An 11,834-nucleotide genomic window follows, 5' to 3' on the forward strand; every position below is an offset into this window, starting at 1 on the left:
TTGCCTTTGTAAAGGCCCGTCTTAGTGAGCAGTTTCTTATGTCTGACCTTGGACCTCTTCGCTACTTTCTTGGGATTGAAGTCTCTTCTACCTCTGATGGCTTTTTTATATCCCACGAAAAGTATATCCAGGATCTTCTTGCTCGTGCTCCTCTTACTGACGAGCGCATTGTTGAGACTCCCATGGAGCTCAATGTTCACCTTCGTGATACTGATGGTGATCCCCTGCCTGACCCGACGCGTTATCGTCATCTTGTTGGCAACCTTGTCTATCTAGCTGCCACTCGTCCGGATATCTCTTATCCGGTTCATATTCTCAGTCAGTTCGTCTCTGCTCCTACCTCGGTTCACTATAGTCACCTCCTTCGTGTTCTCCGATATCTTCGAGGCACGATCTCTCACCGTCTATTCTTTCCTCGCTCCAGTTCTTTACATCTTCAGTCCTATTCGGATGCTACGTGGGCTAGTGATCCTTCAGATCGCCGTTTACTTTCTGCTTACTGTGTTTTTCTTGGTGGTTCTATCATTTCCTGGAAGACGAAGAAACAGACCGCAGTTTCCCGTTCGAGTGCAGAGGCTGAGTTGCGAGCGATGACCCTTTTGACGACAGAGGTGACTTGGTTACGGTGGTTACTTCAGGATTTTGGTGTTTCTGTCACTACACCGACTCTGCTTTTATCTGACAGTACATGTGCTATTAGCATTGCGCGCGATCGTGTGAAACATGAGCTCACCAAGCATATTGGTGTTGATGCTTTCTATGTGCGCGCCGGTGTGCAAGATCAGGTTATTGCTTTTTCAGTATGTGCCTTTCGAGTTACAGTTGACGGATTTCCCGACGAAGGCCCAGACTAGAGCGCAACATGGCTTCTATCTCTCCAAACTCAGTGTTGTTCATCCACCATGAGTTTGAGGGGGGTGTTAGAGTTATAATATAAGTCATGTACCCCTTTGTATTTATCCTGTTGTATAAGGGTTTTCCTGCATATGTTCCACACCTGTACATGTATACATATTGACCTATGACCTTATGGGAATACAAGTTGCTTATTCCTAACATAACCATCCCTCCTTCCATTACCAATGTCACAGCAGTGAGGATGCTCAGCTGTGTGTTTAATCGTATTGAAGGAAGCATCCCTGACGAGCTTGCAGAGTTGGGCGGGCTGGAGATTCTTTATCTGGGTAGTAATCTGTTGGCAGGCAAGTTTCCACCAGCCATCCTCAATCTTTCTAGTCTCATCGGCCTCGGGCTTAACACGAATATATTAAAAGTGGCGAGGTACCTCCCGACATCGGTAACTCTCTACCTAATCTCCAGATACTTTCGTTAGCCCAGAACTTATTTCATCGGAAAAATCCCCAATTCATTCGTAAACGCATTCGGTCGGCGTGTCTTTGATATATCGACAGATAATTTTACCAGGGTTGTGCCTAGCTCCATTGGCAGACTCTCCAAACTTGACAAATTAAATATTGAGATGAATAAGCTCCAAGCACGCAACAAGCAAGAATGGGACTTTGTGAGTAGCTTAGCAAACTGCACTGAGCTACACGGTCTCTCGTTAGCAAGTAATCTTCTAGAAGGTCAGGTGCCAAATTCGTTGGGTAACCTTTCCATTCATCTGCAATATCTATTTCTGGGACAAAATCGGTTGGCAGGGAGCTTTCCTTCCGGCATAGCAAACTTTCCGAACCTGATCATTTTAGGATTGGACTGCAATCGATTTACAGGGTGTGGTACCACACTGGCTGGGAGCTTTCAAAAATTTGCAGAAACTGAGCTTATCCACCAACATGTTTACAGGCAACATTCCTTCCTCCCTTTCCAATTTATCCCAATTAATAGAACTCCTTCTAGACACAAACCAATTCAATGGGCACATACCAACAAGTTAGGGGAACCTCGAATCGTTTGCAACACTGAGCGTTTCCAATAATAATCTTCATGCTAGGGTACCACAAGGGATCTTAAGCATTCCAACAATACGGGAAATTGGATTGTCATCCAACAACCTTCACAGACAACTTCCTGCAGAAGTGGGCAACGCCAAGCAGCTCGTGATTTTGTTGCTTTCAGCCAACAAGTTATCTGGAGATATTCCAAGCACTGTGGGTGCTTGCAAGAGTATGGAAGACATTGAGTTGGACAATAACGTTTTCAATGGCAACATCCCCAATTCATTTGGCAACCTATTTGGCCTAAAAGTCCTCAACTTGTCTTACAATAACTTAACCGGATTAGTACCAGCGTCTCTTGGGAACCTTCAACTTCTTGAGAAAATAGATCTGTCGTTCCCATCTTGAGGGCAAGGTTCCAATTCATGGAATATTCAAGAAAGCAATGACCACACATATTTACGGAAATAGTGGACTTTGCGGTAGGGCACCGTGTTAGTATTTGATCTAAGGCCCAACGGGCTGTAGAGAAAAGAAAGAAAGAAAAATAAGCTAAAGGATAAACAAAAAGTAACGTGAAAGAGAGGGCCACGATCCAACGAACGTTTCCTCGTCACAACAAAAGCGTCCTGATCGGGGGCACCCTAACCAACGTGGTTTTGATCCCCTGTCACTAGCGTACATAAAAGGGTGGGGAGTAGCCGGCATCTGCGTGCGAGATCTGATTCACGTACGGTCTACTACTGCTCCCTACATCCCTAAAACCCTAACCGATCTGGGGGAGCGCTGCACGACGGGAAGACCATCACCAAGGTCTGCCCCTGTTCCAGGGCAGTGCCGGTGGCGCCCAGAGGGACGCCGCTTCCCGCTACGACCGTCTGCCCGGAGCCTGCATCACGCCTGCATCGAGCAGGCACGGGATATCGCATCGCCGACACCAATGGCCTCAACCATTGGTGGTAAGAACCTAATCTCTCTCTCTCACTTGTTATGATTAGGTGGTATCTTGAGCCGGTTAAGCCTACATTCGATCCCTAAGATTGATCTGTTTATGATTAATTTCATGATTATTGGTGTCTTAATGCCATGGGACAGTGCTAATTATCCTAAGAACGATTAAATCACGTCTGTTAATGTGTTTATGCCACGTTTCCGCTTTAAGTTTTGCTCTTTAGGCACTGTTTCCGAATCATGATTAAGCAAATAGAAGGAGGGGAGTCAAATGCTCCAAACAAATCAAGCAATTTCCCCATTTTCTGAAACCCTAGTTTTTCCCCAATTTTGTTCATGCCAAAATTCCAAATCAGATGCAGATGTATGATTTTTGGGGATAGACGGTTCAGGGCTCACCTGTTAACGCCGGCCATCGGATCCGCACGGCCGCCGTCGTGCGTGCATCCATGGCCGGAACGCTGCTGGCCCTTGGGACGGCGTGCGGAAAGATACAGCCGCCCCGCTGCGCTCACGGGCGCCTGCGTCGCATGGCCTCTCCGCCTTGCACGTCGCATCGCTGATGAAATGCGCCACCGGAGCCACACTCGACGGAGGAGCGCGCGACGAAGTCCCCTGCATGCTGCCCCGGCGAGCGCAGCTGCCGCGTCGCCCTCTCCGGCGTGCTTGCCGTCGCCGCCGTGCGGGCCCTCCTCGCCGGTGCTCCCTGCGGCCGCGTCTTGCCGTCGCCGTCGCGGACGAGCTACCGCTCGGGAGTGAGGCAGATCGGAAAAAGAGATTTGGGGCTAGGGTTTTCCCCCGTCCCGGTTTTCTCTCCACCACGGCAGATCGGCGCCGTCCGCTCGATCGGACGGACCAGCTGGAGCGGTGCTCCAAGCTGGGCTTTTTCGGCCTGTTAACAGGCCTGGACTTGAAGCCTAATAGGCTGCCGTGGGTTTTTAAAGGAGATGTGCATTTCTGTTTTCTTTTTTTGTTCAGTGCATTTTCTCAACATTATTTTTAAAAGATTTTGCACTGTTATAAATAGAATATTGACAGAATAATAATGTTGAAAAATTATGTTTTAGTTTTCTGAATAAAATGGAACCAACGAGAAATTTTTATTTGAAAAACTTTATGAAAATAATGTTTATGTCATTTATGGCATATTAATGTGATGTTTTTCGTAATACAACCAACTTGTTTTACAATTCTGATTCATATACACACACACACACATATATATATATATATTTATATATATATATATATATATATATAGAAACTCTATTTATCACCCAGGATGCAGAATAGTTTATTCTTCATCCGAGATAATCTTACGATCAATTTACAAAAAAATTACTTTTGAAATACAAATAGTTACATTTATATTGATGCACAACGTAAAATTTGACAAAAGAAAAACAAAAACATAGGTCACAAGACCACAAAAAAATTGAATTTCTTGTATTTTTTGCACTATTTTTGTATGTTCGTAATTTTACATGAAATAAAATATTTTTACGTTGATTATATATTTTTACGGTCTATTTTTACATATAAAATAAGACAAAATTTATGGAACGTAAAATTACGGTGCATTGATATTAAAAATAGAGGGGGGGGGTGAAGAATAGCTATTCCTCACCCAGGGTGACGAATAGCGTGACCTTATATATATATATATATATATATATATATATATATATATATATATATATATATATATATAATTCCTTATTCTTTTCTGCCCAACGGTGATATAATTCGGAATTAAATTTTGCATGAAAATTGATCAACCAACCTATGTTAATTTTCCTGCAATTTAATTTTAGTTATGATGTTTTTTTCCTTTACTTATGATATTTTGAAATTATGACAGCTTCCGGTCCTCGTGGTTTCGAAAACATCGAGCCACTAACAGGAAACAACTTCCAAACTTGGAAGGACTCGTTGTTATTGCACTTGGGTTGGCATGAGGTTGACCTCGCGCTTAGGGAAAGTAAACCAGAAGAACCTCCAAAGGGTGCCACTGGGTATGCTGAGCTTAAGAAAGCCTATGACACTAAAGTTGAGCAGTGGGAGAGGTCGAACAGAATGGCACTCCTAATTATGAACTTCTCCATCTCAACTGAGATTAAGGGGGCCATTCCCACTAAATAAAATGCCGCCGAATATTTGAAATCGGTGGAAGAACAATTTAAGGGCTCATAGAAAGTGTATGCTGATGAGCTTTTACACAAGCTGCTTGCAAAATATGATGGGCTAGGAAGTGTGAGGGAACACATATTAAGTATGAGCAATGCCGCGACAAAGCTTAAAACCATGAAGTGTGACTTGAACGAAGAGCTTCTTGTGCTCCTTGTTTGTAGGTCACTACCCTCACAGTTCAATCCATTCAAGATAAATTATAACTCTCTTGAAACTAAATGGAAACTACCTGAGCTCATTGCACATTGTGTTCAGGAAGAAGAGAGAATGAAAAGTGAACAAAAGGATCAAGTTTTCCATGTTAACTCTGGAAAAAGGAAGCATGAGAACAATGCTCCTTGCAACAATGTGCCCAACAAAAAGCAGTTTTTCAAAAGGACTCCTCCAAAGCCTAGCAATGCAATGAGGCAAGCTCTTCACGTCCCGCTCCTCCAGCGGCTGCTCCACTCAATCTCAAAAATGCCGCTGGAGAAAGGATTTGCAACTTTTGCAAAGAGCCAGGTCATGTCAAGGCAGATTATCCTGGTTTTCTTAAGTGGCTGAATAAAAATGGTAAGGATGAGATCACTCTCGTAGATGAATCTCTATATGTTGATTTTTCTGAATCTACATGGTGGATTGACTCAGGAGCGACTGTTCATGTCGCTAATTCCTTACAGGGATTCCGTACAAGCCATACCCTAAGAAGGGGTTCAAGAAGACTTAATGTCGCAAATGGAAAGGAGGCTGAAGTTGAAGCTGTGGGCTCCATCACCTTGAAGTTGCACATTGGTTTCCTACTTCAGCTCAAGGACGTTTTTTATGTACCTACATTAAGTAGGAATTTGATTTCAGTTTCATGTTTAGATGATTATGGCTTTCATTGCTCTTTTGGGGAGAAACAATGTTTTTTAAAATATTGTAATAAGGATATTGGTCTCACCGTTCGACGAGGCAAACTCTATATGTTGAATCTTTTCGAATATCCTATATGTGTGAATGTGTGTGAGCTGAATGTGAATGTATGCAATCATGAAAAAATGAGAGAAGTACCAATCCTTCTTCGAAATTGTGGCACCGTCGCTTAGGCCACATTTCGAAGGGGAGAATGGAATGATTGATTAAAGTAGAAATACTTCCTCCACAGGATTTCTCTGACGCGGGCAATTGCATTGACTGCATTAAGGGAAAGTATGTAAAAACAATTAAGAAAGGAGCAGTAAGAGCCACAAGGGTCCTTGAACTTATACATACTGATATATGCGGACCTTTTAACGTAAAATCTGTGGATGGTTTTGATTCCTTCATTACCTTCACGAATGATTTCTCTCGCTATGGCTACATTTACACTATACGTGATCAGTCCGAAGCTTTGGACAAATTTAAGATTTATAAAGCAGAGGTTGAAAACCAACTCGATCTAAAGATCAAAGTAGTACGGTCTGATCGCGGGGGAGAATATTATGGCAGGCATGCTCCTTATGGGCAAATTCCAGGACCGTTTGCTAAATATCTTGCTGAAAATGGAATTATTGCCCAATATTCAATGCTTGGTGAACCTCAGCAAAATGGAGTAGCTGAGCGTCGCAACCACACTCTGATGGATATGGTACGAAGCATGCTTAGTCATGCAAGCTTACCAGTAAGCCTTTGGATGGAGGCATTGAAAAGAGCTGCACACATCCTGAATCTTGCTCCAACTAAGTCAGCACCGGGCACACCTTATGAGATGTGGACAGGAAACAAACCGAGCATGAATTACTTGCGTGTGTGGGGCTGCCCAGCTGAAGCTAAAGTATTCAATCCACAAATTAAGAAGTTGGACCCAAAGACAATTAGTTGTTTTTTCATTGGGTACCCTCATAGAGGAAAAGGATACCGTTTTTATTGCCTAGGTCACACCACCAAGTTTGTGGAAACCAGGCAAGAGGTATTTTTTGAGGATAATGAAGTCACTGAGGTTAGGGCAATTGATCTTGAGGAGAAGCGGGTGTATGTCCCATCCCCGACTATCCGAGAGAGCTTTATCCGTATGATTATCACGCACAAGACACCTGCTGGTGATCCCGAACCTGAAGTGGATCCTCAATCTGACGAGGAGCCTCAACATAATGAAGATCCTCCTCATGATGAGGACTCCCAACCAAATGATGATCCTCAACCTAATGTTAATCCTCAACCTTCTCGGGCAAGAAGAAACACACATACTAATGAGCCCGTGAGAAGATCGCAATGAGATAAGAAAAAGGCCATCCCAAATGATTATGTCACTTTCATGTGTGAGGATGAAAATGACATTGGGAAGGCACAAGATCCGACCTCATATAAAGAAGCCACTAAAAGTGAAGACACGTCCAAATGGAAGGTTGCCATGGAAGATGAATTGAAATCTATGAGCTCCAATGATGTTTGGGACTTAGTAGAAGTTCCCGATGAAGCCAAAAGGGTAGGCTGCAAATGGGTCTACGAAACCAAATATGACTCCAAAGGGAACGTTGAAAGGTTCAAAGCGACACTTGTAGCAAAGGGTTTTACACAGAGAGAAGGGATCGATTATAAGGAAACCTTCTCACCTGTGTTGGCAAAGGATTCCTTCAAAATAGTCATGGCACTTGTAGCTCATTATGATTTAGAGCTGCATCAAATGGATGTCAAGACGACATTTTTGAATGGTGACTTAAAAGAAGAAGTCTACATGACTCAACCTAAAGGTTTTGTCATGGAAGGAAAAGAACATATGGCATGTCGTTTAAAGAAATCCATATATGGCTTGAGACAGGCTTCAAGACAGTCGTACTAAAGTTCGAAAAGGTTATTAGAACTTTTGGTTTTAAAGAAAATGAAGTGGACAACTGCATATACGTTAAGTTCAAAGGCAGTAGGTTCACAATTTTAGTCCTATATGTGGATGACATAATGTTGGCTTGCAGTGATAAGGATATGCTGCAAGAGACCAAGAGATTTTTGTCCTCGAATTTTGACATGAAGGATCTCGGTGAAGCCTCGTATGTCCTTGGCATTGAGATTCATCGAGATAGGTCCAATGGAACAATAGGACTATTACAGAAGGCATACTTTGAGAGAGTACTAAAGAAATACAATATGCATAAGTGCTCTTCCACACCTGCTCCCATAGTCAAGGGTGATAAGTTTGGGACATTCCAATGCCCAAGGAACCAAAATGAAACTGATTAGATGAAGTCGGTTCCCTATGCTTCGGCTGTCGGAAGCATCATGTATACTCAAGTGTGTACACGCCCTGACTTAGCTTTCGTAACCGGGATGCTTGGCAGATTCCAATCTAATCTAGGACAAGACCACTGGAAGGCCGCAAAGAAAGTCTTGCGTTATATGCAAGGTACTAAAGATTTCATGCTTACATATAAGAAGTCCGATAACCTGGAAGTTATTGGTTACTCAGACTATGATCTTGCCGGGTGTGTGGATAGCAAGAAATCCACGTCAGGTTATATATTCACACTCGCTGGTGGAGCCATATCGTGGAAAAGCTCCAAGCAAACGATAGTTGCCTCATCTACGATGCATGCAGCATTTATAGCATGTTTTGAGGCCACTGGGCTGGCTGTATGGCTAAAGAATTTCCTTCCCGGACTTAAGGTGGTTGACAACATTTCCAAACCACTCACATTGTACTGCGAAAATGAACCCGCAATTTTCTATGCCAATAACAACAAGTCAAGTGTTGCTACCAGGCACATTGACCTAAAGTATCGTGTTGTTCAACATAGAATCCATGATCAAACTATTAATGTTAAGCATATCAGTATGACACGTATGCTTGCGGATCCGCTCACTAAAGGCTTACCACCCAATATATTTCGTGAGCGTGTAGCCGGCATTGGGATTATTGGAAGCCTCTTGATTCTGGAATAATGGGACCACTAATATAACCACTCCCCATTAAGAAATATGTATTCCGCTTCAAAATAGGATGAGTGTTATGAGTATGGCGGTTCAATGGCATTTCATTTGTCCTTGTAACACCTTGCTCTGGTATATCATTCCTATAGAGAATGGACAAAAGTTAATGAGCCTAACAATCAAGGGGGAGAATGTTGGTATTTGATCTAAGGCCCAACGGGCTGTAGAGAAAAGAAAGAAAAAAATAAAGCTAAAGGATAAACAGAAAGTAACGTGAAAGAGAGGGCCACGATCCAACGAACGTTCCCTCGTCACAACAGAAGCGCCCTGATCGGGGGCACCCTAACCAACGTGGTTTTGGTCCCCTGTCACCAGCGCACATAAAAGGGTGGGGTGCAGCCGACACCTGCATGCGAGATCTGATTCACGTACGGTCTACTACTGCTCCCTACATCCCTAAAACCCTAACCGATCTGGGGGAACGCTGCACGACGGGAGACCATCACCAAGCTCTGCCCTTGTTCCAGGGCAGTGTCGATGGCGCCCGGAGGGACGCCGCTTCCCGCTACGATCGTCTGCCCCGAGCCTGCATCACGCCTGCATCGAGCAGGCATGGGACATCGCATCGCCTACACCAATGGCCTCAACCATTGGTGGTAACAACCTAATCTCTCTCTCTCACTTGTTATGATTAGGTGGTCTAATTGCTAGGCATTAGATCCAGTCATGTTAATCCTACGAGATTATGCCTAACACAACGGACTTACACCTGCCTGCATGTTTCGTTACGTCTTCTGATTTATCTAAACATAGGCTATCTGTAATACTCAAAGTAGCGATCCCACTCGCTTGCATGCTTTCACTGCTTACTATGGCAATCTTTGCGTTACTTTGGCAGAGGAAAAACCATTTGAAAAGATCCATGTCTTCGCTCTCATTTGATGGTAAATTCCCCAAAGTTTCTTACAAGGATCTTGCTAGAGCAACTGATGGATTCTTGGTATCCAATTTGATTGGCACGGGAAGATACAGTTCAGTATATAGAGGCAAGATACTTCAAGAAGAAAATGAGGTTGCCGTGAAAGTATTTTGCTTAGAGACAAGGGGAGCACAGAGGAGCTTCATTGCAGAGTGCAATGCTTTGAGAAATGTGCGACACCGCAATCTAGTCTGTATTTCAACTGCATGCTCTAGCGAAAATGATTTCAAGGCGCTAGTGTATGAGTTCATGCGAGGAGGGGATTCACATAACTTGTTATACTCAATGGAAGACAATGGTAACTCTTTAAAACGGAGCTACCTTTCACTTGCTCAAAGGTTAAGCATTGTGGTTGATGTAGCAGATGCAATGGAGTACCTACACGATAACCACCACGGAAGTATTGTTCATTGTGATCTCAAACCTAGCAACATTCTTCTGGATAATGACATGGTAGCTCATGTTGGAGACTTTGGACTTGCAAGGTTGCAAGTCTATCCTGTGTCATCATCCTTTGGTGACTCGACATCAGTTTCTTTGGTTGCTATCAGGGGAACGAGAGGATATGTTGCTCCAGGTATTTTTTCTATTTTTTTACGCTGTGTTTTTCTTCCTGTTTTACTTAGAAGTGTGAGATTGAACTGATCCCTCGATATGTGCAATCTACAGAATATGGATCGGGTGGTCAGGTTTCTACCGCTGTAGATGTTTACAGCTTTGGGGTCGTTCTCCTTGAAATATTCATACGGAAGAGCCCAACAGATGGCATGTTCAAGGACGGATTCAGCATTGCAAAGTTTGCAGAGGTCAACTTCCTTGACAAGATGATGCAGATCGTCGATCCACAACTGGTACAAGAGTTGGACCTTTGCGAAGAAGCTCCATCGTCCAAGGATATTGGAGTACATTGTTTACTTTCTGTGATGAATGTTTGCCTTTGCTGCACCAAGTCCTCTCCAAGTGAACACCTCAGCATGGAGGAGGTGGCTGGTGTTAAACAATGTCTTGAACCGGTACATCAAGGGAGATATTCTCAACCGAAGCTAGGAGTAGTTAGACTAGATAGATACTCATGTAACCTTTTATCTTTTCCTATCTCTTGTTTACTTCTTCCTCAATCTATATCTCTAGCATATCTCTCTAACAACTTGTACGCATGTCTGGGCTCGGAACCTCTCTATATAAACATGTAACGTGTCAACCAAGATGGCTAAGAAGTTTCTGCCATCCCGCACATGGTATACAGAGCAATCTTCCTCCATCAAACCTAGCTAGTCCACCTCCACCCAAGTGCGCTGCCGCCATGTCTTCCTCCTCCCATCAGCCGTTGTTCACTGGAGGGGTTCTGGAGAAACTCTCCCACACCAACTATGTTTTGTGGGGAACCCAGATTATGCTACAGCTGCGGGGCACCGGCATCTACCACTACGACGACGGCACAACACCCGAACCGGCAAAAGTCCTAAGCAGCAAGGACACTGCCGGGAAGGAGTCCTCTGAGCCAAATCCCCTTCATCCAATCTGGATGAGGGAGGACCAGCAGGTCCTTGGCTACCTGCTCCAAAACCTCTCCAAAGAGGTGCTCGTCACGGTGAACACGGTCACCACGGCGCTGTACTCGTCCCAGTAACTGAGTCGCGTCAACAACATCCGGACTGCACTGATCAACGCGCAGAAGGGAAACCAATCGGTGGCCTCCTACTTCGCCGCCATGCGTGGCTTCACTGATGAACTTGCAGCAGCCGGCAAGGCCATCCAGGACGACAAGCTCATATCCTACATCATCCACGGGCTTGATCAAGATTATCAACCCCTGGTCTCGGCCTTGGACGCTCGCGTCACTTTGGTAACTCTTAACGAGCTCTTAGCTATGCTTAGTAATTTTGACCAGCGCATGGCACAATACCACGGCTCCAGCGGCGGCTTCAAGTCGTCAGCAAACTCAGCTTCCAGGG

At 44.1% G+C, this 11,834-nt stretch overlaps 1 pseudogene; it reads left to right on the top strand.

Moving 5' to 3' along the window:
* LOC123450244 overlaps nt 1–11,509 on the top strand; it is a 29,649-nt pseudogene extending 18,140 nt beyond the window's left edge.
* Nucleotides 11,510–11,834: the final 325 nt, after the last annotated feature.

The sequence above is a fragment of the Hordeum vulgare genome, chromosome 4H (genome assembly GCF_904849725.1).
Source record: "Hordeum vulgare subsp. vulgare chromosome 4H, MorexV3_pseudomolecules_assembly, whole genome shotgun sequence".
In the NCBI taxonomy this organism is placed as follows: domain Eukaryota; kingdom Viridiplantae; phylum Streptophyta; class Magnoliopsida; order Poales; family Poaceae; genus Hordeum; species Hordeum vulgare.